The sequence below is a fragment of the Chiloscyllium plagiosum genome, unplaced genomic scaffold (genome assembly GCF_037043375.1).
Source record: "Chiloscyllium plagiosum isolate Xiang-an unplaced genomic scaffold, Cpla_swu_hap1 HiC_scaffold_25, whole genome shotgun sequence".
NCBI lineage: Eukaryota > Metazoa > Chordata > Chondrichthyes > Orectolobiformes > Hemiscylliidae > Chiloscyllium > Chiloscyllium plagiosum.
The window spans coordinates 31667042-31691002 of record NW_028270163.1 but is presented as its reverse complement, the minus strand read 5'-3'; the positions used below and the strand labels follow the sequence as shown (position 1 = coordinate 31691002).

Genomic DNA, 23961 nt, shown 5'->3' with positions numbered 1-23961 from the left:
GTTTTGGGGAAACAGGATGTGAGTTACCTGACATAGATATTCCAGCCTCTGACCTGCCCCTGTAGCCATGATTTATAATTCACTAGTTCAGTTCAGTTTTAAATCAATGCTAATGCCCAGGAGGTTGATATGAGGATTCCAGCTATGGTAATACCAATGAACAGCAAGTAATGATAGATTAGATTCTCTCTTGATGGAGATGGTCATTACCTGACACTTGTGTGACGCAAATGTTACTTGGTAATCATTTGCTTAAGCTTGTACATTGTCCAGGTCTTGCTGCATTGGGACACAGATTGCTTCAGTATATGAGGAGTCACAAATGGTGCTAAACATAGTTGTACAATCAGCAAAATTCTCCACTTCTGACATTACAATGGAGGGGCTATCATTGATGAAGCAGTTGAAGTTAATTGAACCTTGGACACTCCCCTGAGGAACTCCTGTAAAGATGTCCTTGGAGTCTGTGGGATGGATTGACAGAATAACACATCAGATTCCTTATTTTTAGGTTTGGCTTTTATTCTCATGGGGGAGTATCATTTCAATGCATATTTAACTGAATTTTGCTTTGGAACAGAAACAAGTTGGTTTTCTTGCTCTAATTAAATTGGTTTTGGCAATGATGGTTCCTCATTCTCTCTCAAAATACATATTGTGGGTAGAATTTAATTTAGCCCAAAGGACTGGGCAGGGATCAGGAATGAAGATGGGGAAAGTGGTATGGGGTGGTGGAAGTTGGTTAGGCAGCATGGTTAAAGTGTCTGTTGCCTTCCACACTTGCTGCCATTCATTCAGGGACAGGGAGTTTAGATAATGATCTCCCCAAACAGTAATTGACTAAAGTCAGTCATGTCCAGCTACCACCTGGTAAAGCTGGTGGTCTCCTGACTGGGCACCTGGAGAGATGCCCCTGCTGAGTAACACCGCCCTCTGTGATACTCTCAGATATGGATACTCTCCCCCAACCTGCTGGGGAATGTCTGACTGGCCCTGGCAAGACAGCCCATTTACCTGGCTTCCTCCATGTTTGCTGCATCTGGCTTCCTGTAGAACCAACAATGGTCATTATTCCTGGTGGCATTTTTTGGATGAAAGAGCTGTTGAACTAATGATGGAGACAGAAGCCAGTCACCAGGAGGTCATTGGGTTATCAACAGAAAAACTATGACAGCTGCTGTTGCCCCAGCTTTGTGTCCTCCCATTCAGTCAGCTCTTTATTTTTGTGTATTAAAGTGACACAGAGTGTTGATAGGGTTCGGAATGTGCTGCCTGGGAGAACAGTGATGGGTGGATTCCATAGGAGGTTTCAGTAGAGAGCTAGATATATAAATCGAAAAAGTGCTGAAGTTTAAGTACTATGGAGATCGGGTTGGAGAGTAGGATTAGGCGGGTAGCTCTTTTGGGAGTTGGTACAGATACAATGGGTCAAATAGCCTCCCTTCTGTACTGAAAATGTCATGATTCATACTGGCGATGTGTAAGAGATTGATGTCAAGAGCTCCACTGATCCCTGTTCCATAATGCAATGGTTAACTCAATGCATAAATTTCTGTGGATGAGAAACTGTTCAAAAAGTGCATTTTTGAATGTGAATATAAGATATAATCACTGGCTTGGAAAAACAAAATGTGAGCTACTGTCATTCACATTCTCTAATTGCTCAGGTGCTCAATTGCTCATTTTCTTTCTATTGATCTATCGGAAATCTACTCTTTTATTCAGCAAGTTGGACATCATGCGCTGGGTCTTCCCTGCTGCAGGTAAACTTTTACAAACAAGGTAACTTTCAATTGCCTACAAGAACTTCAACTGACCCATGGTTGAGCCAGCTGCTTGTCACATATCCTGCAGCTAGTATAATTTGAGCGATTGGATGGGTGTGGGTAGAGCACTGGATGCAGTATGCCACTGCCACAGTGCTTAGTTCTAGGCCAACCTGATGCAATCCTGCCCCTTTAGGCTGAAAAATTCTTCTTCACTCAACAAGATTCTCTCAGTATTAAGTTAGATAAATTAGGAGCATACACACAGTTGTGGATAGTGATGAAGGATGTTGTAGGTTATGGAGAGACCTAGATAAGCTGCAGGGCTGAGAGGTGGCAAATGGAGTTCAATGCGGACAAGTGTGAGGTGATTCACTTTGGTCGGAGTAACCAGAATGCAAAGTATTGGGTTAATGGTAAGATTCTTGATAGTGTAGATGAGCACAGAGCTCTCGGTGTCCAGGTACACAGATCCTTGAAAGTTGCCACCCAGGTTGACAGGGTTGGCAAGAAGGCATACAGTGTTTTAGCTTTTATTAATAGAGGGATCAAATTCCAGAACCATGAGGTTATGCTACAGCTGTACAAAACTCTGGTGCGGCCACACTTGGAGTATGGTGTACAGTTCTGGTCACCGCATTATAAGGAGGATGTGGAAGCTTTGGAAAGGGTGCAGAGGAGACTTACTAGGATGTTGCCTGGTATGGAGGGGACATCTTACGAGGAAAGGCTGAGGGACTGGAGGCTGTTTTCGTTAGAGACAAGAAGGTTGAGAGGTGGCTTAATAGAGACATACAAGATAATCAGAGGGTTAGATAGGATGGACAGGGAGAGCCTTTTTCCATGTATGGTAATGGCGAACATGAGGGGGCATAGCTTTAAATTGAGGGGTGATAGATATGGGACAGATGTCAGAGGTAGTTTCTTTACTCAGAGTAGTAAGGGTATGGAATGCTTTGCCTGCAATGGTAGTAGATTTGCCAACTTTAATACATTTAAGTCGTCATTGGATAAGCATATGGACGTACATGGAATAGTGTAGGTTAGATGGGCTTCAGAATGGTATGACAGGTCGGCGCAACATCGCGGGCCGAAGGGCCCGTACTGCACTGTAATGTTCTACGTTCTGTGTCAGCAGACTCACTGAACTACGAAAATTGGCATCGTCATGATGTTGATAGAACCCCCAAAATACAGGTGTTAGCCTCAAATGCTTGTGTGTCCCGAAGTACCCTTGTGATAAACTATTTTGTATTTAATGGTCTTCAAAAAAAAAAATGTATGCAGGGAAGAAACTGAACAGGCTACATGCATCCAGTGAAAAGCAAATCTTTATCAAATGAATATTCCCATCCCCTCACTTTTGGCAATTCCTTACTTGACTGATTTTAGATCAAAAACTACTCCTATCAAAATATTAACCCAGATTGTGCCATTGTCAAATTTAACAGCTAGTGATTAACGCTTTGAAGGCTATGAAGCCAAAACTGAACTAAGAATTGGAGTGGTGGCAAGCAATTTAGCTCACTTATATTATTTGCAATTTGGAGAAGACAGAACATGCTATTAGTTTTTATTCTTTCTTGATAATAGATCAAGTAATGAAAGATATTTCACAAAACCAAATTCAGCAGGGTTGTGTACTCTTGTCACTGAAGCCAGGGTAAGTGATGTTGTCATGCGGTGTGGTGCAAGTGCATTGATTTATACATTTTACAGCACAGAAACAGGCCATTTGGCCCAGGAAATCTTAACAATATGCCCGAGGCATGTGAGCCTCCTCCAATCCCTCTTCACTCAATACCTTCAGCACATTTTAAAAACTTCTTTCACCTTCACATGGTTATCTAATTTCCTTTTAAAAAAAAGTGTGTAAATGTGTCACCTGCAGACTCCAGCTACTGCCTGACCACAAACCCAATTCTGACTGTACACTTTTTCACCAACCAGGTGACCCAATTCGAGAAGTCACTGGAAATACATGCTTGCAGGACACAGACACCTTTTGGCATGTGGCTGTGCAAAGAAATAAATCTATCTTTTCAAATAAGTTTGCCTGCAAAGTTGAGCATCCGAAATTTAGAGTCATTTCTTCAAGAACGGAAATACATTAATATGGAATATCTGGTCAGCATGGCGGAGTTGGACCGAAGAGTCTGGACATCTCAATGATTACATGTGCATGGTCAGTCCTATAGGGAGGTTTGATTAGTAGGGGTGCAGGGACAGAAGTCAAGGTGGTGCTGGGCTAATCCAGTTTTTCACCTTTTGTGCATCACAAGACACATTCAACTGAAACAGAAAAAAGAATTCAGAGCAAATAAAGAGAGCTAGTCAGAGGGTATATACCAATGGCCCAGACACATGTTTGCAGTTGTTCGAGCATTGTACAACCAGATGCAGATAGCATACTATGCCTTTCAGCCTTCCCACTCATGGGAATCATACCCACAACAACAGCAGATTGCTCACATGACATGAGAACAATCAGCACAGTTAAAAAGGAATCTAAATTTAAACATTTACCTGCATTCTGCAATCTCAAGAATACTGACCAGGGATTGATTGGAAACAGGACTACATTTTAAATTCAAGTATGCACAGGTTTTTGCCTATAACCATCTGCAAAGGAACATTACACATGATTAAAAATGTTGTGAAAGTAACATAATTAAGATGGAGCAGCTTTTCATTCTTTTGACAGCATGATAAATTAAGAGACTCTGCTGTTAGCACACAATTTTGAAATTAGAACCTTACGTATACTGAGCTGTATTTTCAAAAGTATGGAGGATCGCGATGTTGTCATTAAATAACATTAAAAGTATTGTTAAATTCTTTTTTAAAAAAAACAACCAAAGTATTATTAAAGAGCTTGACTAAAAGAGATTCGTGCAAGGGCACAAAGGCATTAACATATTTAAAGTGGAAGTTTTCAAAGATACATTCCTCGATAGAAAAGAAACATTTTTTTTGACAAAGTATCACACTTGGAAAAACATGTATGTGTTCAAATATACAAGATAATCATGGTTGAAACAATGTTGCTTTCTTCACCTACCCTTCCTAAAATGATGTGGACCCTGCTTCATAAGATTGTAAACACTGGTGGATAATTGCCAGGAAGATTTACATTTATGTCTTTTGAAATTGGTGCCTGAATGGTTAACTTCATAACATCGGTTTACTTTTTAATTAAAAAAGAATAGTGTTCATATTACTTTCTTGCTTTCATATTGGAATGGTACTTTAATATTTATCTTTGCTTACATTTCAATACAGGAGAAGCAGCCTTTCTTCAAATTAACTAATACCTTAATCCCATATTAGCAGTTTGCATCCCCTTTACCATTCAAATACAATGTCCTGAAGAAGGGCTTATGCCCGAAACGTCAGATTCTCCTGCTCCTTGGATGCTGCCTGACCTGCTGCGTTTTTCCAGCAACACATTTTTCAGCTCTGATCTCCAGCATCTGCAGTCCTCACTTTCTCCAAATACAATGTCTTCTCAGACAAAGAAAAACTGCAAATGGACAACTGTACCCAGTGTTTAAAAAGAAACAAGAGTTTAAATTGATGCAGTTTATTCCAATAACATCACATATTATCAATTTATGTAAGCAGCTAAAGCTAAAAGCTTTCAAGTAAAATCAGGAGTTATTTATAAATCCCAAGATAGCAAAGAGTTCCTTTAACTTTGATTACTCTGACAATGCCATTGGGCAAGTACAGTAATCATAATGCAAATAAGATCTACTCAGCTACACCACAGTGGAAATAAAGCATGATGTGCAGCAGGTAATTACACAGTATAACAGAACTGCCCACTTTTCAGTAATGTCAAACAAAGAAGCTCCATGTTCAGCTATTTGTCAGACCAAAAAATGTGAATGGTGTAGGGATTAAGGAAGAGAAATACAGAATAAACTGCTGAGTGAAGGGGATGAATTTGACTTGAATTCTGACACAAGGCTGAATTTTGATCCCAGGATAGCCACTGCAGCTACCGAGAGGAGATTTGAGGCAGGGCCAATTATGAGGCCACTTCCAAGAGCCCTGTTCAATTAGGTGTGCAACTGGAGGGTGGGGTGAGGGGTCAATGATGTCTGGGAGCCCCAGTGGATGAGGAAGGTACTGCCACTGTAATTAGAGGACTGCAAGGATGCCTCAAGAAAGAAATGCAGACCAAAATGGCTCAAACTATACTGTGGCAATAGATGCCAGCTAAAGACAGAATGACAACTAGAAGTCACTTTGAATCCAGCGTAAACATAACAAGCTGTTTTGCAGAAGTGACCTTGATCATCAGGCATACCCATCCCATCCCTCCCCACCTTGGACTCCACATGATTAGGGAAGGGGGTGGAGGTGGGGAGCAGTGGTGTCAATTCAAAATTTGGAAAATCCATATGGTACATGAATAGTGCTTCCACTTTGCACTTCCATTGACTACACCCCCCTCTGGTATCAACCACCATCCCCAGCAGCCAGCTTCTTGAAAATAAATCAGAGGCTCACAGACTGACATGTTGGCTGGTCAGTGAAAATGGCTGACCAGCCAACCTTCTTCTGCCTTGGAATCAAAATTCAGCCAAAACTGCACCAAAAATGAGAAAGAAAGCCAAACAAATACAAAATATTGATTCATTTTAAAAAAAGAGAACATTCCTTGCAATATTTTACTTTCAAATGTGATCTAATAGATGGTTACTTCTGGCATCGCAAATGTCCACAGAAGTTGAAGTTAAATATTGTGAGATATGATTTTATAATGGAAAGGTCTCACATCACTTTGATGCTATTGCACCCAGCTATTGGATGGGAGTGTCTGACAGCAAAGCTAGACTGTCACTTCCATCTTGCATAAAAAAAAACTGCTTTGCATCAAATTGAAAGAGTGGAATAGCTTCAACAATCACAACAACTTTTCTGTGATGTTAATGAAACAAAAAGTTCCACAAACCATTAAACCAATAGAGCTATCAGGTATTGGGAATAAAATCTATGGAAACTTTAAAAGAGGATTCAGTGTACCATGATGTTATACCAACCAACAAGCGGTTACAAATGTAAACCAAGCATGCTTTACATCTGTCTAATAGTCAAAACAGGACCATTAGTTAACATGTCTTGTGCAGATTCTTTACTGGTTTCAAGTCTGGTTACAATCACAACACAGTTTTAAATTAGAACTTAAATATGCACATTTGAACCATCCAGAAAGAATCCGAACTAGTTCATTCCTGCGTTGAGCCCTTAGGAATATACACCCTTCATTATCAAAGTAGAAGGATCGAAAACTCTGTTTCTGAAGTATTAATATTACCTGTACAAACTGACCTCTTAGAATTGCTGTGATTAGATGAGTTTAGGTTCCTGAGCGATTTGCCTTATTCACACTAGCAGTACTGAGCACTGCCAGACAGTTTTTAAATCCTGAAGTGGACAGATGTCCTTGCTGTTTCATTTAAGTTCTCACCATTCATCAAGGCAAAGCTATTGTCCTAACAGATTAGCTACATGCCTGGGATTAATTTACATTCAAAGCATAGAGTGGCAATATTTTTGCATTAATTGTCATTGATAGTCTCATAAAAAGGTTCACCCTAAGAAGTCAGTTCAAAGGTAAGCAGTAAAATCATGTGCTAATACATGACTGAACTATTTGATGTGCAGCTTTATTTGTATAGCACACAAAATGTAGAAGCAGAATATGGAAGACATATATAAAAATAAACATAAATGTCAAGAATTTGAAATAAAACAACTTCAATTTCTCTAAACAAACTAACTCCCATGGTAGCTTGTCAAGAAAACCAGTTTGTAAATAAACTAAAATAAGAATTGATGTTACATTTTTGGCATCAAACCAAAGTTATTTTCTGTTTGAAATACAACGTTGTCAAAGCAACAGAGTTCCAACTATGATCAGCTCACCTCAATTGGAACATTTTCATTATTAGATTCCAACGCAGGAATTTAGTCAGTTCCCATAATGGGCCCCTGAAGGCTGCACTACTCTCTTTCACATTCCCACTTTATTGAACTAACAAATAGTCCTACATTGAATTACATAGAGTATACACACTATCTTCCATTTTGCCCAACCAGTCCATACCAGCATCCTGCTCCACCCATCTTTGCTCACTTTATGTACACTAGGGGCAGGAATAGGGCATTGAACTCAAGACTGCTCTGCCATCTAATAATCTCATTAAACCCATATTCCTCCCCATCCCTGATAACCTTTCATCCCCCTTGCTTACCAATAATGTAATCACCTCTCCCTTAATTAAAAAAAGGATGTTCAAAAACTCTGCTTTTTTTGTTTCAGGAAGTGAGTTCCAAAGACTCACAAAAATCACCTTCTCTGCTTTAAATGAGTGTCCCCTTATATTTAAATCAGCAACACCTAGTTCCTGTTCTTCCAAAAGAATCCACTCCACAATTCCTCACAAAGTCCTCTCTGGATTTTAGCTTTTAGTAAAGTCTCCTTTTACTCTGCGAAATCAAGCAGATACAAGCCTAGCCTGTCCAATCTTACCTTATAATGACAACACCCCTATTTTGGAGAACTTCACTGAACAGCTTCAAATGCATGCATACCCTTCCTTTAAATAGGAGGAAACCAATACTGTGCACAATACTCCAGATGTGGTCTCAGAAATGTCCAACACAACTAAAGTATATCCTCCCTACTTTTGTATCTGATTTGACCTTGAAATAACATTCATTAGCTGTCCTTGCAGATTAATCTTTATAATTCATGCACTGGGACGTCTAAATTCCTCTGCATCTCAAAGCTTTGCAACCTCTCAATCTTTAGATAATATGCTTTATTTTTGAGAAAAAAAAAACACACTTATAGTTTATTTTCCAAATCTTGGCCTAACTTAACCAATCTATATCTTTTTTGTAGCCAACATTTGTCTTATCAACGTACTTTCCTATCCATCTTTGTGTCATCACCAATATTGGCAACTGTACCTTCTGTTTCTACACTTATATAAATTGGAAACTGTTAAAGTCCTAGCCCACATTAGGTCTTGCCAATGTAAAAACAAAATCCATTTATGCCTTGCCTCTGCTCCCTGTTAGCCAGCCAATTGTCCTTTCATGTCAACATGCTACCTTGTAAACCATGAGGTGTTTCTTTCTGCATTATCTTTTGATATGGTACTATATCTAATGCCTCTTGAAATCTAAATACATTACATCCACAAGTCCCTTTTTCTCCATAGCACATATTACTTCCTCAAAATATCTCCTATGTATCATAAAATCATGTTAATTCTGTTTGATTACCATGAAATTGTCCAAGAGCACTTTTATAATTTTGATTATTAACTTTAACATTTTTCTTATGACACAGCTTAAACAAATTGACTGTAGTCTCCTGATTTTGGCAACTCCCTATTTGAAGAACGGAATTACATTTGCTGCGTTCCAATCAATCAATGGCACCTTCTCTGAATCTAGAGTTTTGGAAAATTGAAACCAATACATCAACTATCCTACTAGCTGTTTCTTTTAATACCTTTAGAAGAAAATCCATCAGTGCCCAGGCTATTATCAACACAAAGTTAAAACAATTCATTTAGTTCAATTTCTCTGGTGAGTATAAATTTGAGTTCTTACCTCCACTCCATTTCCTGATTTAATCAATGCTCCTGGGACATTACTTATGTCATCCGTAGCCAAGACTGATGCAAAATATATGTTCAATGAAAATCTCAGTCTAGCACTTAGTCCCCTTAAACTGCATATAAAATTCAAACATGAAATGGTCACTGCTACCTTGTAGGTAGCTTCACTATGAGATCTAATCTTGTCCAACACCTGGTCCAGTATGTCTTGCTCTCTAGCCCATTTCAGAATTTTCTGTGCTAAGAAACTATCTCTTGAAAACTGTGTCTATGAACTTCTCATCAAGGCTACCTTTAACATTTTGGCTGTTCTAGTCTATATGTGGATTATAATCTCTCATGATTATTGTCATGACCTTCTGAAAGTAACAAGTTATTTCTTCATTTATGTCCATCCTGTTATGAGGTTACTACCCAAGGGGTCTGTACATCACTCCCATTGGTAACTTCTTGCTTTTATCATTTCTACACAAATGGTTTCTGCATCCTTGATCCTGAACTTAGTTCATTATTTCTATTGCACTAATGTCATTATTAACTAACAAAGCGATGCCTCCCACCTTTCCTAGCTTCTTACCCTTCCTAAATGTCTGGTAGCCTTCAAGATCCAGGTATCAATCCTGGCCATTCTGGAGCCATGATTCTTTCAAGGCTACCAGATCATCCTAATTTATTTGTACTTGCACTTTTATTTTAAAACTCTTTTTCCCCCCTAGTTATACAGCTTGCAAGGCAGTGGCTCCTGCATGGTTAAGGTGTTGGCAAATACCAATGGCACAAATCTCACTTTCTCCAGTCTTGGAGCCAGTGCCCCACAAACCAGAAGCCATGTCTCCCACATACAAACAAACAAACGTCTTTCAACCATGTATTCTAATCTGATTTGCCCTATGCCAATTTATACATGGCTCAGTTAAGAGCACCAATTTCCTTCTCCCTTATATGGTTATCTGTACAACTCATCAACTACTCCTGAGAATTCCATATTATGCCAACACCTTGGCTAAAAAAAGTTTCTTCTGAAATATGTATTTGAATTCATTATGATAATTTATCTGTAGCCTGTAGCTTTGCTCTTTTCCCAAAAGTGGAAACAATATCTGGATATGATTTTTTTGACTGTCACCAAGATGGGAATTGAAGGCATGTAGTGTGGAAAATTGACTCTTCTAGCCACTGTGCCAGTTCCTGGGCTCCATTCTGCTTCCAGACTAGCTTTGCAGTGACAGAGTTGTGACAGATAGGACATCTAACTTGACTTGAGTGGGCTCATTTTTGTGCCAAACTGAAGGTAAGACCGGAAGACAGAATGGCATTTTCCAGTCAGCTTCCACATTCTTATACTGGCAGGGATCAGTTTAGGTGCCTAGAAATGGGCACTTAGCAGCACCAGCACGTGAGTAGGCCTGAGAGGAATATTCCTGTGACAAGAACAACCACAGGCTGCTCTCGAGAGGAGTTCTCACACTGTTTTGTCCCACTTCTAAATAATTCATTGAAGATGAAAACATTTGAGAGGGAGAGTGCTTCCATGTTGAAATACCCTCTCTTTCAGCTTCCATTACCACCCATTGCTCCTTTCAAGTTTGGAAGGCCTTCCACATTCAAGAACACTCTGCTTCCATTAGTTAGACAGAGAATCTATGTTAATTATGCACACAAAAATCCCAACGACTGTTTCACCCCTGGGGGTGATTCAGAACCCAGAAATAATTCTGGGTTTTGTTTTTTTAACCTCAGGGTGGGGACAGTCCAGCATTCTGTCCATCAAAAGCTTGCCTAATTGAGGAACCTAGCCAGCCATTCCTCAGCCTTCTTTCAAGACAAAGTGATGTAACCTGTTCATTCTTTCCAGACTGTAATAATTGCACTGTCTGCCATGCTGTCAGAGCTTAGCCTGGGAGTAAGTTCCAGCCTCACAGTCTTCTGGTCTCAACTGACCACAAACAAATGCATATTTGAAGTGGATTCTTCAAATGAACCATGCAGCAAATAGAGAAAAAAAAAGGTTATGATAGTACTTTAGTACAAGTGAAATCGACCTAACGGTTGATTTTATATGTTTGACTATATAGTGTACTAAAAAATAAATCAGGTCATCTCATAGCCTCTTAAGGAAACAGACCAAGTAAATATGCCTTAAATGACAGTCAAAAAAGTGATTAAGACATTCTGAGGTGCAAAGCATGTGATAATCATGAAGAAAAAACATTCTAAATTAGATGGAAAGTCAGGCAGCTAGATAAAATAAAAACATTCCATTTTCTTGATGGATGTTTCCCAAAAGCAGAATTCTAAATTGGGTCAAAAGTTGAATTATTTAAACATGTAAATTCAAGTTTGTAAATTAAGTGTACTTTCAAATGTTTAACTTGACATGTTATGGCCTTTATGTTAATCAGTGGTAATGATTTTCTATCTCAGCTCCAATTTATCTTCTCTTCCTCTCCTGAATGCATTGACTGATGCTACAGCACAGTTTCACAGATGCAGACAACCCTCGGCACCTTCATCAGGCAGTCATATTTGACAGGTGCATCTAGATAGTGAATATCAGCAAGATGTTGAACTATGAAAGCATTACCGTTGAGCAGGATATGTCTTTAAATATCAATACATTAATCTTCCAGGAGTCACTGGATACTCATTGAGCCATTTTCCTTGAAAAGTTCTCTAATGCTTAGTCAAAGCCGTCCAGTTGAGATAAACCATTTCACTGAAATGCTCTTTCCAGTATAGAATAGAATCCCTATAGTGTGGAAACAGACACTTCGAGCTAACAAGTCCACACCAACCCTCTGAAGAGTAACCCACACAGACCCATTCCCCTAACCTATCTAACCTACATATCCCTGAACACTGGGCAATTTAGCATGGCCAATTCACCTAACCTGCACATCTTTGGATAATGGGAGGAAACTGCAGCACCATGAAGGAAACCCACACAGACACGGGGAGAATGTGCAAACTCCACACAGTCAGTCGCCCGAGGCTGGAATCGAACCTGGATCCTTGACACTGAGGCAGCAGTGCTAACCACTGAGCCACCGTGCAACCCCAGTAGCTCATTTAATCAAGAGAACATCCAAGCTATAGAAAACAAAGATCAATAAATTTGGCCATCAAGGATTATCAGCACTGAAGCAACCAGATTCAGCCTTGAGTCTATCAAAGACAGGCGCTCCTGGCTAGGATAGCAATAGATGGCTCTACAATTGACTTGTGGATTAGAAAAAAGGTGCAAAGTAGACTGGTATGCCTCCTCTTGATTGCCATCCACGGATCTCTTCTGCAAGAAGGCCAGTGGAAAACGGACAAGAATAGTGTTAACATCGTTATGCTGGCCTCTGCATTCCAATTGCTTGCTGCTACAACACAGCTGAATGCTGATCATCTGGGAGAGATGTGGAAAAGGAGCCAGTACCCATTTCACTGCATATTAACAAAAGAAGTCAGAAGAAGGAAAAAATAATTAGTGATGGAGCATTCTGTGCCAGACAGATCCACACCAGACACTGATTTTATCCGGTATAGCATCAGGGTATCTCAAAGCAATCTTATCCCCTTTATTCAGTGTTATTTGGCATTGCTGTTTGTACTTCAAGCACATTGAAATCTCAGCACACGAGAACAGGGTTTGGCTGCTTCTAAAAAGATTACTTTGCTGGATTTCTCTAACAAAATGAGAAAAATGACAGAGTTCTCCATTCCTCTACTAGCACAAAGGGAAAAAGGAAATGGATCTCTTCTACTGATGTCCACTAATTGTTCCAATTCTGTAGGTTGATCAGAAGGTGAATCACAATGACATTACACATCGGTTTATGGTGAAACTCAGGGTCCCCTTACCATTTAATCATGAATGGATATTGGCAGCTTCCCAAAAGCACTAAGACTTAAGCCGGAGCAAACTAAAATGAGGCTATTTATCACAAGTAACTAAATTTTTAATTATAAAAACAAAAAGAACTGCATGTGCTGGAAATCTGAAGTGAAAACAGAAAATGCTGGAGAAACTTAGCATGTCAGGCAGCATCTGTAGAGACCAACTAAGTTTCTCCAGCACTTTCTACTTCAGTGTTTTTTTTGTCTGGTTACCCTGAAACAAGTGATAACCCAAGACAACAGACAAACAAGACAAAAAAAATGGATCGAAAGGAACTTTGAAAGCATACAGCCAGCGTCCAGTCCATTTTGAAGGAATGGGTGGTTTTCCTGAATGTTTGTGGAGCCGCTTTAAGGAAGAACTTCGGCATTTGTTTGATGATCCTTCCAACAACTCCAGAGAATGTCGGGCACAGATTATTGATTGAATCTTTCTGACGATCTGATGTGTTGCTGATAGATTACAACTTGTCCTTTAAATTGCATTATGTTTGGTGTCAATGTTTTAATTATGAGGCAGACTGGCAGCAGGGAAGGAAAGAAAAAAGAAACAAAATAAATCCCGAATTCCGGATCCCATTATTTCATGGGATGACTAATGCCCGGATTGAAAAATCAGCCTGTTCGGTCACATGAACTCCCAGAGCAGAAACGGAGTAACATTATTCTCAAATTGAGGGACAACCAACAGTGAAAGCTTTCATTTTACATTCAATGCTTTTATATATTAGATTGGTTTGCTTTTCTTTTAATGGTCCATAGTAGGTTAAAATAATAAAAATTATACTCCAGTATATTCAGAATATGTAAAAAGGTCCATAATTACATTATGCATCAAATGACAAAAGAAATTTGATTTAACTTTTATAAAGTTGTCATTAAGTTCCCATCCAAAAGTCTTTCCATTGCAAGTTTAGACAATACACAACAAACCAAAATGTCAACTAGCAAAACAATAACTAAAAACCATTTGATTACACCCCCATACTTCCAGTGCCTTATATACATCAGGAGAGCTAATTCTCTACTGCTCACATCTACCATTAACACTTATCTTGCATCTCTACACCTCTCCTGTACTACCATTAGTACTCCCTTTTGCTCTGGGCACCCTCATCACCAGTTCCACTTGCTCCCTCTCCCCTTTTGGTAAGAGCATAAATACTATCAGTTCCCAGGCTCTGTCAGTTCTGAAAAAGTCATGTTGAACTCGAAATGTTGATTCTGTTTCTCATCACAGATGCTGCCAGACCTGCTGAGTTTCTCCAGCATTTTGTTTATATTTCAGATCTCCAGCATCGGCATTTTGCAGTTATTTAACTAAAATGCATATTCTGTGTTTGAAACTTGAAATGTATAAAATGCATAACATTTGATTTTTGATTTCCACCAACAATTTTAATATTTTAGTGCAGTCCCTTCTTGTTTTATCTTTACTCTCATCTCCAGCATGCAGTTGTCTTCTTTGTCTTGGTTATGTTGTACCACAACAGTTCTGCCATTATACAGCATCTCTCCATTATGGCAGTAACTCGTCTCCTGGTTGTTAAAAGGAATATCTCAGATACAGATTTTGTCATTAGGATTACATGCCCAAGGCAAATGCAACTAGTCCAAAGTCACGAATACAAGTGACAAATCAGGTTCAGCAGTTCTCCTTTACTATTGCAAAAGTGAAGCAAAAATGAAAAAAAAAATCTAAGTACCTGGCAAAAATGAAACAAAGACTTCACCTAATTATCCAAAATGTGACAAAGTCTTGATGATAAAACTTTAGTTCCTGTGGTCTCAGTTTAGTTTCAAGTCTCCAACAAGTCCCATTATAAATTATGAAGTCATATCTTTAATGGAAACTCCCTCACGTAAGCTTGTCACACTATGCTTATATATTTTTTGCCAGTGGAGCTGCTGCAGAACCATTGTACTGCTGATAACTCCACAGGTCTCAACCAATTCCACCTTTCTGAAATCCTGTATTGCTGGAAATATAAATACTGATAGAGGGAATGAAGTTATTAGAGCAGAATTTATGGTTTAAGAAGGGGATTTAATCAACTCTGGAAACCATGGTCTAACTATCCTCTGCCATATGATCCTGCATTGCTTTAAGTCCACAATTAGGTGTCAACTTCTGGAAGTGTTCAGTTTGGCCAATGGTTGGCTGCCTATCTGGCAGCAAAGTGATTCCTATGATTTTAAAGTCCCAGTTCCGCTTACACATCACCAGACAATTGCAGGGTACCAACACAAGAAGCAGTCAGCAGATTTAACAAGGAATGGAGGATAGATTCAGCATGGGTAAGCCGCAGAGGCGGAGATATTTGGACAAATTAATTTTGTGGCCTGGTAGTCCACTTCAGTGTTTGTTATGCCCACAAAAATAATTCAATCTTCACCTTTGCAGGAGCTCTTCCCTCCAGTGCCTGCACTGCACAAGTTCTAACCAGTTCCCACTAAATTGCCATTCAGCGTTTGTTAGAAGACACCAATTTCTGAATTGTAAGTGGCCCAATGCCCGAAACAAGCAGGACTATTGAACATCCAGAGAAGGCCCCTTGTAATATCAGACTGATGCATCAGCCTTACAAGGCTAATAAATCTATTTATCCCATTTATGGGCCATTACCAGCTCGTTAGCAAAAGAAAAGTAGTCTTGATGCTGGAGAGCTGAAATAAAAATTGAAAGTACTGCAGAAAGTAGGCAGGTCTGGCAGCATCTGTGCAGAGAGAAATGAGAGTTAACATTTTAAGTCAACTATGAACAGATCAGTTTCAAAGAAAGGTCATAGAATCATACAGCATAGGAACAGACCCTTCAGTCCACGCTAACCATGTTCCAAACTGAACTAGTCCCACCTGCCTGCAACTTGGCCTATCTCCCTCCAAACCCTTCCTATTTATGAGCTTATCCAAAAAGTCTTTTAAACATTGCAGCTGCATCGACCACGATGTGAAAAGTTGCCCCTCCTATCCTTTTTAAATTTGTCTCCTCTCACCTTAAAAATATGTCCCTAGTTTTGAACTCCCCCACCCTAGGGAAAAGAACCTAGTCATTCACTTGACTATGGTCTCATGATTTTATCAACTGGAATAATGTTATATCTCAACCTCCTACACTCCAGTGAAAAAGACCTAGCCTTTCCAATCTATTTTTATATCTCAAACCTGGCAACATCCTGGTGAATTTTTCCTGAACTGTCTCCACCTTAACAATATCTTTCCTATAGCAGGGTGACCAGGACTGTGCACAATACTTCAGAAGAGGCCTCACCAACATGTCGTCCCAACTGCAACACTCAAAAGATCTGAGCAATGAAGGCAAGCGTGCTAAAATGGACTGGAAAGATTAACAGAGAGTGCCAGACCTTGAGAGTTTCTCCAGCAGTTTGTTTTCATACCAGCTCATTAATGATTAAATTCCCTACAGTGTGGAAACAGGTCCTTCGGCCCAACAAGTTCACACCGACCCTCCGAAGAGCAATTCACCCAATCCCATTTCCCTCTGACGAATGCACCTAACACTACGGGAAATTTAGCATGGCCAATTCACCTGACCTGCACATCTTTGGACTGTGGGGGGAGATCGGAGCACCTGGAGGAAACCCATGCAGACACGGGGAGAATGTGCAAACTCCACACAAACAGTTGCCCTAGGCTGGAATCGAACCTGGTACCCTGGTGCTGTGAGGCAACAGTGCTAACCACAGAGTCACCGTGCCACCCTGGTGCCACTGTAAGCAAAGGGAGTGAAATGTATTCCCTGTTAGCATTTTAGTTATACAACTGAAAGCAAGGGGCTCCATGTACTTTGCTAACATCTGAACCCTACTGTCAGGGTTATGTGGGGATTGGAAGCCTCCACTGTGCTGAAATGTGACAGATGTTGCTAGTGGGCAAGTTTGCCATCCAATGAAGGACAGTGGACAAGCTCTCAGAACTGGAGGGCCTAGAAGTGCCAATTGCCAATGCAGGCAAGTGAAAGAGATGGAGCTTTATGATAGGAGGTGCCCACTCTTTCAAACCTAACATTGAAGTGATCTTTGCAGCAGGATACGATTGTGTGGTATGGAAAGGGGAATTAGGGAATCTCCATACAGAACAGCCTGCAGTCAGTTCACACCCAGCCAGGCAGGGAGGGACTCTCAGTCTGTCAGGAGCACTTTCTCCCTGCTTTGATGCCAGGAGGATGCCTCTAAGCAGTTCAACTATCCCCTGCTGTCAAGCTTTGGCTACCTGCTGGAGTGCCTTTGCCAATCACCATCTATCTCCGAGAAAAATGAGATTGAGGATAAAAAGGATTATAAAGGACAAAAAGAACAAGCAGGAATCTTTAGTGCCTGCTGACTTCTATTCCTGCCTCTGGCAGGGCGTCAAAGTCCAGACCAAAATCTCATTAAAAGTTCCTGATACTGAGCAGTGTAGTGCAGTTCCAAGATGCTGTCCAGAGAGGGACAACAATCATTGTGATCCCAATATTAGCCATGCCATCAGTAAACGTGCTATTCCCTACCGAGAGGAAAAGGCACAAGGTCAGAGTGGTTCTTCCCCTGTTAGATGAGGAAGAATACTGTCTTTAGCCTGGGTGAATAGTTGTGAAAGCCTGGGGAAATCAGGGGAAGGAGCTCTGATTGAAGAAGAGAAATAACATTTTTAAACATGTTAATACAAACCTTCATCACGTTCATTATGTTTTTCAACTTGCAGCAAAGTGGGAAGGAAGAAAAGAATTTCTATTTAAAGTACTTCCTTCTGTAAGAGTTGCAAGTAACTTAATTTAGCCCACTGTTCAAAGCGTTCCTAGCAGCCGATTGGAGATTTACCACAGAGCATCTTGCCAGAAGACAGCTATTTCACTGATGAATACAGGCTTGGTATTGGTTACTATTTAATGTTGTGTTTTCCCATGACAACTTTATGTATCTGCACGCAAGAATTGTATGCATGAGTGTCTGCACGTTAACTATTCACAAGAATTTCAATCATAGTGTAAAACAAAAGAAAAATGATGAAGTTTATCAGTTAATAGAAGGAATAATTCCTTCCAGTGCTTATACAAGTCAGAACGTGGATTCTAAAACAAGCTTGCTTGCAAACCATAATCACCAATTTTTGTCTGATCAATGGCAGGAAACTGACAAATATTTAATCTCAGGTTGAAGGCCTTATCTGAAGTCAGATCCTCAGTAATCATGCCATAATTTGTATGGTATAAGAAAACGTTTTTGTGAAATAAACCCTCAGCACTAACTTAAGCAATTTTTTCAGTACTGCTTGTGCTGGCATGAACACATGCTTCGCTGAGCCACAAACTCCTTGTAGCAGCTAAATATCATGGTAACAAATTAACACTGCTAATATCAGTAAAAGTTGAAGTGAAATCTCTTGTAGCCAGTGTATAACAAGATATTAATAACATTCAGCTTTTTAAAACCCCAAAATCTCTTTTAAAGAGATTTTAAAAACCCTTATTAAAAAGTGATTAATCAGAGCCATTCCCCTCATTGTAAAAATAAAATGCACCATACCGGCTACTGTGCTGCCAATCAAGTGACCGAGTTGACCTTTACTTTGCACGCTTCCTTGGCTGACGGAAGAGTCCCTGTTCCCCTGTAGGAAATGTGTGACTAATGAGTATTCCCGTCTCACTCCCACTCCTCAGCGCCTGCCTGTCCCATTGTTATACATCATCAACCGAAGCAACCTGCTGAAGGCAGCTGCTCCCTCCAGAATCATCAACCAATCACCTACCACTGCCACCTCCTCTGACATCACATTCAGGGTGACTGTAAAACACAGGGCTCATTCAAAAGTGTCCACGTATGAACAGTCTCAATCCTGGAGAGGGAGAATAAAACAAACAAAAAAGGGAGCAGGAGAGAAAACTCTGCTTTTCAGCTGATTACCTCACTGCCACTCTGCTATCTGGCACTGCTGCAGAACACTGAAGTTGCAACTGGGCACACCAGGCTGCAAAAAGCCAGCATCCTAAAAATAACTATGAAATCTTCTCCCCCTCCTTGGAAATAAAAATGAAATGTTAGGCAATTAAAAACTACAAGGATAATTTGGTTTAATTATCAAACAATTGAAATGAAATCAAATTCAATTAGTGCAGTATACATTCTTAATAAAGCTCAAGTATTCAGATTTCAGTAGCTTGAGTCACAGCTACTCATAAATGCAACACTAACATGTTCACGCGTTCTGCTTTGTGTTAAACATCCACATGTGCCGCTTTTCAAGTATTCTTGGGAAAGCCATGAACAATCTTGAGGGCAAATTAATTTTCTTTTTCCACGGCTGAATATCAGAGCCTATTGTATCAAAGGGGAGAGAGAGAGGACAAGAAAAATCACAGCATGCACCAGGCAATATTACCAACTGCCCACAAACAATAGGTTAACAAAGTCTGATAATCTGATTGATTGCAACAAATATTAGAATTTACACTGTCAAACAATGTGGAAGACATATTCAAACCTAGAGCACAGAATTTCAGCTGCCTTGAGCACAACTGAACATGGCTACCTCATTCCTTCAAAATTTACATCTGACCAGATTCAGATTAAAACGCTTAATAGTCACTGAGCTGAATTAAACTCAAGTTCAACATTACTCCATATCTTGCAGGTAAAGAAAATCTTGATTTGGACAGAATAAAATTGACAGAAGTTGCACAATTCTGCAGTACAAGAGAATTTCAGGGTTAACATTTTTAAAAAAACTAAAGACACATATAAAACCAAACATCCCTAACATTTAAAACAAATATCCATGTAATTGGCTATTATGCGAATCATCCTAACCCAATGGGGGCACAGCAGCAGAATTCTGTGCCCACTCACTACCTAATATGCACAAAAACTATTGCAATCCAGACAAAGGCTTGAATTTCTATGCACAGTTCAGTTTCTATCCAGTAGATTAGTCATTCAAACAAAACCACATTGTTTTTGGCACTTACCTTTATATCAGTGACTCCAGCTACACAAATCAGACATTTATTTACCTATCATCCTTCGACAATGATAGGATATGTACAACCTCTGCAGGCATACACAGCAAAACCACATACCACAACAAATGGACATTTTCCAAATGTTGTCCTTGCCATACACACAAGGAGAGTTCTGATTCTCTGAGACCAAGGCAATTCTTCTCCTCCTTCCCTTCTTCAATAACCAGGTGCACTGTAATCCTCATTATACAAGCTTTCCATTCTTTTCCAAATGGGCCCGTAAGGCCAAATTCAGGTCATATCAGCAGTTTGTTGTTCATCTCCAATGTCTGCGCTAATTTTCTCAAAAGATGCAGAAATTGCAGGTTTTCTCACTTGGAATAGCTGATCATTATTAGCAAAGAAGAAGCTATTATTTTATCCCCATCCCCTGTGCTTCACCTGTAAACACTTTTACCCCATTTAGATAACAGCTGCTGGTTTGCTTTTGCAGATAATTAGCAGCTGCAGTGAATTAATTCTGGTTATCTTCATGCAGTGAGATTGTTACTGTGATTTCGTTGTGAAGCAAACTCTTTATTCTGAAGGTATGAATTGAGATGTTTTTCTTTGCAGCAATGTAATGCAATGCATAGATTAGTTTGCCCCATGTCCATTCATGTGTACTCCTTAGCTGCTGCTTCAGATCCAAGTCCATCATTTTACTGCTTTACTCCCTTTTTTTCTTTGCTCTACTGTCATTAAGCCTCCTTCCTTTTCTTTCCTCCTGACAATTTACTAACTACGCACACCAAATCCCTACCCAACATCTGAACATGCCAGCTCCCCGGTCCCTAGTATGATTGGTTCTTCGATAGGCTATGGCTTCTCTGCCTATTTCTTGTTATTCTCCATAGGGCCTATCATGGCATCCGTTGCTGCCTGCTCTTCAGAAGTAGCAACCTCAAACTGACCCATTCTACTGCCATCTGCCTTTCCCACGTGGTGTGCTGGTGAGGAGCTGATCTTGCCAATTTCCTCCCTAACCTTGCCACTGCTAATCTTGTCAACAACCCCATACTGGTGAGTCCTTCACCACTTCTCTCTGTATCTCCCTTCAGAATGGTGGTTCACTCAATGTCGTTACATTTATTGTCAATAATTGTATCAATACCATGGCCTTGATGGAAACATGGCTGAGAGGTTTATGCTTTCTGGTTATAGATTTCACCACCAGCTTTGCCCAGACAGTTGTGGTGATGTGGGTCTTCCAGCCAAGTTTCATTCCAGTCTGCGCCTTACTCCATTGGCACTTTCTCATCCTTTGAGCAACACATTTTGTTCTACCTCTTATTTAAAACCCTGGTTCTCTACCTCCAACCCAAGTCTTCTTTTCTCTTCTCATGCTGAAGGCATTTGAAGCAGATAAAGCACATCTTATATCAGACTCCATTGCTAGATTTTCCAGGAACAGGTTGCTAGTCTGTTATCAGAGGTTATAACTTGAGAAGTAGCACTCCACATCAGATGCAGCTGATCAGGAGATCCTCCCATTTTCGCATCTGGCATTGGTGTATCAGTAAGATTTACCAACTCATAATTACATTGCAAACACACCTTCCATCCATCTCCATGGCAATTATCTTCCTAAGTGCTATATTTGACTCTGAGCTTCCTACCACATAGCCTCACCATCAGTAACATTGCCAATTATCAGCTCTGCTACTTGCCCAAACCTGCTGTAGCCTCAACTTCTCTACTGCTGAATTCTCATCCATGCTTCCTTACCTCAAGATTTAACTATCCTAATTTAAGATAGGCAGCCCACTTGGCCAAGCTCCCATACCTTATCCTCAGTATACTTGAACTCCTTTAAACTCTGTATCCATCCTCTTAAAATGCATCAAATCTTGGTTACTGTCATGCCTGTCCTTGCTGAGTTACACCAGCTTCCAGTTAAACAATGCTCAAATTTCTTAAAACTGCTTAACCTTGACGACCTGGCCTTTTCCTTTCTTTGTTGCCTCCACCAGTTCTACATCCTCCCAGATTAGATTTATAGATTAGATTAGATTACATTACAGTGTGGAAACAGGCCCTTCGGCCCCACAAGTCCACACCAACCCGCCGAAGCGCAACCCACCCATACCCCTACATTTATCCCTTACCTAACACTACGGGCAATTTAGCATGGCCAATTCACCTGACCTGCACATCTTTGGATTGTGGGAGGAAACCGGAGCACCCGGAGGAAACCCACGCAGACACGGGGATATTTCAGCTCCTTTAATTCCTGTCACAGGAGCAGTCCCCATTTTAATCAGTCCACCAATGGTTGTTGTGCCTTCAGCTGCCAAGGCCCTACATTCAGGAATTCCCTTCATAAACTTCTCCACCTCTCCGCTTTCCTTTCCTCAGTTAAAAAAAAAAGTTCCTTAGTACATCTTGAAAACCTAAAAAGCTTTCAGTCATCTCTTCATCTTATCAAAGTCACACATTCCACCTTTATGACCACTATTGTGACTCAGGTAAATTTTCCTTCCTTCGCTTGCTCAACCTGCCTGCAACCATTGACTTAATTAACCACACCAATCTCTCCAACACCTCCTCACCATCAACCAGCTGGGTGGCAACATTCTCCTGTGGTTCCACTCTTACTGATCTCCTCAGAGCCACAGAACTAATTGTAATGGCTGCTCTTCAAGACCCTGCACCTTTAACTCTGAAACAGAATTTCCTATTCCACAAACAGTCTATGTCTACTTGGTGACTTCTGCAGGCTTAGCTTCAGTTCCTATTTGTTTGCAGGTTCTACCTTATAACTACCTCTAACAGCTCCTTCACTGTTTGTAAATTATTAGACTGGAAATACTAAAGTCATTGTTTTCAAGCCCCACACTAAGTTCTGTTCCCTAGTTACTGACTCCCAGTCAATGGACTACGATTAAGCTAATCTATTAGCAACTTTAACATCATATTTGATCATGAGATGAGCTTCCGACCTGACTTTGCCCATTTAAGCTCATCTGGTGTTGAATCTCTCCTTCCTGCCTTTGTTATTTCTGCCGCCAACCATTCCAGCATACTCCTGACCGGTCTCTCTTTAAACTTCAGTTAATACAAAACTCTGTGGCCTAGGTCTCAAGTTTCATTAAATCCCATTTCTCTGTCATCTTTGTGTTTGCTGACGTACATTGGCTCCCAATCAAGCAATGTCATGATTTTTAAAGTTCTCACCTGTTTCAAATCCCTTCATGATCTTTCCCCTCCCTGTTACAATAATCCCAACCCTCTCCAAGCCAACAACCCTCGATGATATCTCTGCTCCTATAAATCTGGCACTTTGTGTATTTGTAATCATAATTATCCTGTTGTTGTGGCTGCACTTTCAGCTTGCCTAGCCTGAGGCTCTGAATTCCCTCCATCCAATTCACTTTCCTCTTTGAAGACACTTCTTAAAACTTACCTTAGTAGTGAATGTAACAAGGTCAGCCAGGTGGACCTCATAGAATATGAATTTTCCAATTGGGGCTGTTAATTTGGTCCAATCAGGGAGCCCCGGCTGACAGAAATAAACAGAAGTATCCAACATCCTGTTCACTCTGAGAGCTGCCTCTGAGGGAGCTGGGTCAGTGTTAAGGAGTGTCCACATGTAAATAAAGGGTGACTTAGCAATGGGATACTAGCTTCTGTGGAGTTATTTCAACCTCTTTAACCAAGCTTTTAT

At 40.2% G+C, this 23961-nt stretch overlaps 1 protein-coding gene across 8 annotated transcripts in view; it reads right to left on the bottom strand.

Moving 5' to 3' along the window:
- The window catches only part of rbfox3a (RNA binding fox-1 homolog 3a), a 1559488-nt gene that overhangs the window by 1292379 nt on the left and 243148 nt on the right, over positions 1-23961 (bottom strand). Inside the window, exon 1 of one of the 8 annotated variants that reach the window (XM_088000572.1) lies at positions 20262-20378. The exons of 5 other annotated variants lie outside the window; for them this stretch is intronic. The gene's annotated coding sequence lies outside the window, so the exon portion shown is untranslated. Of the gene's footprint in view, positions 1-18822; positions 19140-20261; positions 20379-23961 lie in introns of those variants that run through there. 2 more of the 8 variants (XM_088000568.1, XM_088000576.1) reach the window with 2 other exon arrangements.